We start from the raw sequence: 6,000 nt of genomic DNA on the forward strand, positions 1-6,000 counted from the left end.
TATTAAGCTTCCTTGTCTGACTAAAGAAGATCGTGAATTCATGGATGGTAAGCTTACCGCAGATGAGGTAGCTTTGGCGGTGCGTTCTTAAAATTCGGGCAAAGCGATGGGTCCCAATGGTCTTCCTATTGAGTTGTACAAACTTCGACCAGACAAGATTGCCCCCTATTTAAGAGATATGTTCTTAGAATCCCGAGATTGTGGTATACTCCCCCAGGACCAGAGACTGGCATCGATAGTGGTGATACATAAGGAGGGGAAACTTAGAAACAGATGCGCTTCATATAGGCCTATCTCATTGTTGAACTCAGAACCCAAAATATTAGCTAAAATATTATCTAATAGATTTATTTATTGTGGGTTTATATAGCGCTAGGAATCGACTCCCGGAGGAGTATCTCTAAGGTGCGACCAAGCATCCCCGGCGGTCTGGGGGGGCCGTTGTGAAGATGAGGCAAGCTGATGCCCAGAGTTGCCGAGTGTGGTTTCTGACTAGAGTAGGCACCGAGGCGAGAATTATCGAGTCCGCTGACCCTGGTCCACGACCCTGCCGCGTCGGGAATCGAACCCTGGTCCCGGGCCGTTCTCTGCTTACGGGTCTGCCGCCTCTAACCAGTGAGCCACACTTCTCCCCTTTGGAAGATCGCATATTAGATGGACATCTGCCTGATGGCACCATTTCTCTTATTTATAAGAAACTGATTAATCACAGAGCTGATCTTTTAATAAAACTGAGAGATACGTGGACCCGGGATGGCCTTGAAATTGATGACGAGGACTGGCAATCGGCAATTTCCTCTCTGAAGAAGGTTGAGATTCCGGCACGGCTGAGACTGTTCCAGCTGAAAATACTACACAGGGTTTATGTCACGGGTCCACGTCTGATTAGAATGGGTTTAACGGAGGAGGGTCTGTGTCAGCGGGGATGTGTTCAATTGGGGACGTTCCTCCATATCATATGGCAATGTCGATATATGGTAGATTACTGGCGTACTGTCCATGATGTCATGCAGGAAGTTACGGGTGTGGCTCTCTTGCCGGAAGCTAGGAGATGTTTGCTGAATATTTGGGAGCCTACTGACCTGAACACTGCACAGACCCAATGGGTCACTTTGGGGGCCATGATTGCTAAACGAAACATAGCACAGCAGTGGGGATCCCAAAGGCCGCCAACTATAGAGGGATGGATAGAAAGTATGGATTAGTGCATGTTCCGCGAAAAAACTTTGTACCTGGCTAGGGGCCGCCCCCGAAAATGGAACAGTATTTGGGGCTCCTGGAATCAGTACAGGGGAAATATCTGTGTACCACCTGCAAATGTAGTCTTTGATGTCCCACCTTGCATGCAGGAATGAATTTCAACGAAATAGATGAAAATGACAGTTAAATGTTCACGCTTGATCGGTGACTTCAGTGACCACATCTATTATTTTTTCTCTTCCTTCCTTCTTAAAATATTTCATTACATTGCAATTTGTTTCTCTTACCGGAACACAACAGCTTATATTTATTTTCCTTCCTTCCTCTTTTTACTGTAAAAACTCATTGTTTGAAATTAAACTTAGAAGACTAACCATGTAGGAAAATGTTGCATTATTTGTTACTTTATCTCCATCTAACATATTTTGCTTTAATTTAAAAGATGATTCCACCACCGACTAATGTTCTCACATATTCATCGGTTTCATTTTCTCTGCATAGTCAATGTTAGTTACATACAGTTGTACAATTTAGAAGGTTACAGATGTAGTCTTAACCGTAGGAAAGGGTTTACAAATTGCACAGTCGATGCGTACTTTAGCAGAGAACAGACAGTGGTCCATTCATGAAGATTACAGTGTAAAAAGTCTTTGTTAGTCGGCAGTTCACAGGAAGACACCGAAAGACGATTGGAGGAGATGATAAAACATCAACTGCAACATTTTATATCCAAAGTGTATAAGTATACGTATTCCTAGATGACTCTAGACCGGATGCGAATTGAACTACCTTCACTTCTCTCTATTCACGCAGATGCTGATGGAGACGCACTCGAAGAAACTTTGTGACCCTTTGCTATTGTTCTAGATCCATGCCAGATTTGACTGTTTGCAGTTTGGTACTGCTTTCTAAATCTTGGGGGGGGGGTTTGCTTTAAAAGACCCTATCGGGCATTTTTGGAGGCACTCTTTATGAAGGAAACCTATATCTGATTGATTTATGGCGAGACTTAAATTTGATCTCACCCTCTTTCAACTTGACTGTTTACGAGTTTGGCCAACTCCTTTTACTCCATCCCAAATTCTTTAGAAAAGGGAACTATTTCCTTTGGTTAACACACTGATTGTATTTTTGTATTTGACTTATTTGTTTCTTTATGAAATTCTGCAGCACAGCTTAATTTGATATTAATAACTGAATTGCTTGCTAATAAAGAAAACCTAATACTTTTAGAAAACTAAAGGTTTTCGAACGGCTTCACATTTTTTACTTGGAGTAGAAATTGTATATGATATTGAATGATTTATAGCTCAAAGGCAAATGTCCATCAGCTGCCATGCTAAAGATTTATAAAAAAGGGTTCAGCCCTGGATGTTCAGGGAAATAGAACTGTTTAAATCGGATTCCCAGCTCCAGCACAGTCAAGTGTAGAAGGGGGAGGTTGTGATGAAAGATAACACCAGCACACTTCCAGTTGATTTTAAGAGGTTTAATCAGAACAGCAAGCCCACACCAAGATGCCAGGAACAAATGACATTCTTGGTTCGCTGTACCCCTTACAATTTATCATGGAACAAACTGACATTACAACACACCCCCTTCCCGAAAAGAACAAGAAATGAAGGATAGATGACATAAGGGATAAAACAAAGAAAATAAATAAAATACAACCATCAAGAAAACCCACAGCAACCACACGGATCACATCTCATAGTCCTCCAGGTACGTGGGTGTTCTCAGAGTCCTGGTACTCTGCCTAGCATCTACAGTACTCTTCCTCACACAACCACTAACACCAGAACTGTATACATTTCTCACACCCGGACTCACCCCCACATCACCATCACCACCAGTCACCTCATGGTCACTCAGAAGCATAGTACCTGAGCATCCCTCTTCCTTGTTCCTTACGCACGGTCCTCCTTTTTGATACAGAGCAACATTCCTACAATCCCACTTCTCTCCGTTATCTAAAGTCACAGAGGACTTCCCAGCTTTAACAATGCGAAATGGACCCTTAAATTTGGAAAGACCCTTCACAGTCCTTCCAGACCGAACCTTGACCCAATCACCTACATAAAGTCTGTAGCAAATCACCCCGTCAGGTTGTACCTGACCATCATTCGGAACCCACTCGCTCAACCAAGAGGGAACTATGTTGGTGCCTGGTAAACGGCCATGCATATCCTGGAAACAAATGCATCTGCATCACACTATGTGTAGTTGTCCGATACGCCGGCACCATATCACTCACCATGGCTCCCACATCCTCTTGATTGGCAATGGCCAACTGTATGGTACCCTTCACAAAGCAGTTGAGCCTCTTCACTAAACCATTCCCCCGGGGGTTATATAGTTACGTGTGAGAATGTCTGATAACACACAATTTAAGAAACGTTGTCCTCTATTGCAAAATTACCTGGGTGCCATTATCAGTCACCAACACCAGTCACCAACACAAGTGAGACACCTTCTTCCTGAAAAATCTCCTTCAACACCTCTTGAAGAACATTGCCCTTTTACATCTCATCTTGCCACTGAGCCATGGTGAATGCACCAAAACCACTCACTACCACATCCTGCACAGACGCCACCGCCCATTCTGCCTGAAAAATTAGGACAGATTCACGATCCCCAGTCTCCCACAGCAAAGCTAGGGCTGACAAGCAATCCGCTTGGACATTCCTCCACCTTTGCACAAATATTCCTGTAGGAGAGCTGCCACCTAGCTAATCTGGCTGCCCAGTTACCCGCACCTCTAAACGACAAAATCTTGATTAAATGTTTCCCGATCTGTTAGTTTAGTGGAAACCGATTGTTAGACTCATTAAACAACTGCGGACAGACCTGCTCATGGCCCGAGGAATAGGTCTTGCAAAGGAAAACAAGCTTTGTTGTCATGGTAACTGCCAAATACACTCCATCACAATACTAAAATACATTTTTAAAAAGCACAGCTGCCTCGAACACAATGCCAAAATCACCTACTGTAAACCATCAGTCTGCCGGCTGTCTGGAACTCGAACCGCAGGTCCTCAATGGAGAGCAGCTCTCACCTTTGCATGTACCTGAAGCCGGAGGATTCCTCTTGCAAAAGCCTACGCACATCCGGGAGCGCCGAAAGTGACGTCATTCTTCTGCGGCAAGAACGAAGACCGCCGTGAGTGCAATGGCCATAAAAGGGACAGATGGATCGGCATCGGTCTCTTTATTTTTCCAACTCCACTTTCTTCATCGAGTCCAGCCGCGCCCATCCTGGGTCAGAGCCCCCATTCATAACGCTGCCTTTTAAAAAAAGAGCAGCATCGATCCTCCGCTCTCGGTCCCAGACCAGCTTCCTCATTTTTCGGAAAGCACGAGTTTTCATTAAGGGGCTAAATTCCGACACAGCTCCCTGCATGTGTGTGCTTCGTACGTGCTATAATGAATGCCGGCGTTGCAATGTGTGTGTATTATGTGTGTTTGGTGTTTGTCTGTATTCAGCCTGCCTGCTTGTTTAATATGCACCTTTTGTGTTTGAGCATGTGTATTTTTGTGTATGTGTGACACAGTGCGTGCCTGTGTAAGTTGTGGAAAATTGCAAAAAGCCTAAAAAATGTGTTTTACAGCAAGTTCTTCGCCGTAAGGAAAAATAAATTACTGCCCGTGTATTGTAGGTCCCTTGTTGGTTCCAAGTGCACCTGCGTGTATTCAAGATTCTCGACCAAATAGAACAGTTTTCGATCTACTGAAAAGTTGTCAATCAAAGAAGGCTAAACACATTTATTTATGTGAATACTGTATATTGTTGAGCATTACTTGTGTCCTTGCAACTTATAGTGAGCTTTCATTACTAAATGAATGTGTGCTCTATTGTTGAATCCTGGTCACGTTCCCCAAGCTGTGTAGGGTGCAGAGCAGCACATCTTCTACAGACCTGCCAAGTGTCACGCATCAGGTGTGACATCAGCGCATTTCCGTGTGGTAATCCGCATTACCGCACTGAAATGCATTGTCACGCATATGCGGGGTGTCTCAGCACTCTGATTGTGAAGTGTAGAAGCTGTGCTCCATTAGGAGAAGCAGCATGAGCCTAGTGCACTGCTGGCAGCATGCAGTGGACAAAGTGTGAGCTATCTGACCTCCGCCTGCTGCACACCTGGTGAAGTATTGCAAACTAATTCATATTTTGAGAGTCCGAGTTGGAAGGCACCACCGCGCCGCGACCTCAGGGCTGGCTGCATTCATCAACCGAGTGAGTCTCACTCTCTCATCCCGGCCGTGGTGCAGCCTTACATGACTTGGCTGTCACAACAAACGGGTCGCCGAACTGACAGGGTCCAGGTACGTATACATTCCGGGCAAAGCTGGGTGCTGATAAATAAAAGCGAAGACAGGGCAGCTGTTCTAGTGTGAGGCTGTTTATCGACCGCGCATGTGATTCGGCAGCTCTTGTGTACAGGACACGGGCGGAGTTTATTGGGTTTGGAGGTGGCAGTTCTCTGCTTGTTTCTTGTGCCCTGCACTCCACGTCCAGACCAAGCGACAACGCGTTGGGGCCTTTTATGTAACTGGTGTTCGTTGGCAGCCGTGCCCGTGGGCAACATCGCCCCCTGCCTTATGCCTCCTTAGCCAGTGTGATGCCGGGTATCTTGGTGTTATGCATGTAGTGAGGCGAGCTGCTGGATTTATTTCAGTATGTTAATTAGTCTCCCCACTTCAGCTGGCGTGGAGAGGCACCCTGAAACTCAGGTGGCCTCTTGGCACAAGTGGAGCTTGCCCGGTGAGTGAGGCAACAAAAAAACAGGGAGAGCCGGGGCC

At 45.4% G+C, this 6,000-nt stretch overlaps 1 protein-coding gene across 3 annotated transcripts in view; it reads right to left on the reverse strand.

Moving 5' to 3' along the window:
* Nucleotides 1-4,377, reverse strand: part of CETN3 (centrin 3) — a 146,030-nt gene extending 141,653 nt beyond the window's left edge. Inside the window, exon 1 of one of the 3 annotated variants that reach the window (XM_078675367.1) lies at nucleotides 4,257-4,377. The gene's annotated coding sequence lies outside the window, so the exon portion shown is untranslated. Of the gene's footprint in view, nucleotides 1-4,184 lie in introns of all 3 variants that reach the window. The other 2 variants (XM_078675365.1, XM_078675366.1) reach the window with 2 other exon arrangements.
* Between the last annotated feature and the right edge of the window lie 1,623 nt (nucleotides 4,378-6,000).

Source organism: Lissotriton helveticus, chromosome 2_1 (genome assembly GCF_964261635.1).
Source record: "Lissotriton helveticus chromosome 2_1, aLisHel1.1, whole genome shotgun sequence".
In the NCBI taxonomy this organism is placed as follows: Eukaryota; Metazoa; Chordata; class Amphibia; order Caudata; family Salamandridae; genus Lissotriton; species Lissotriton helveticus.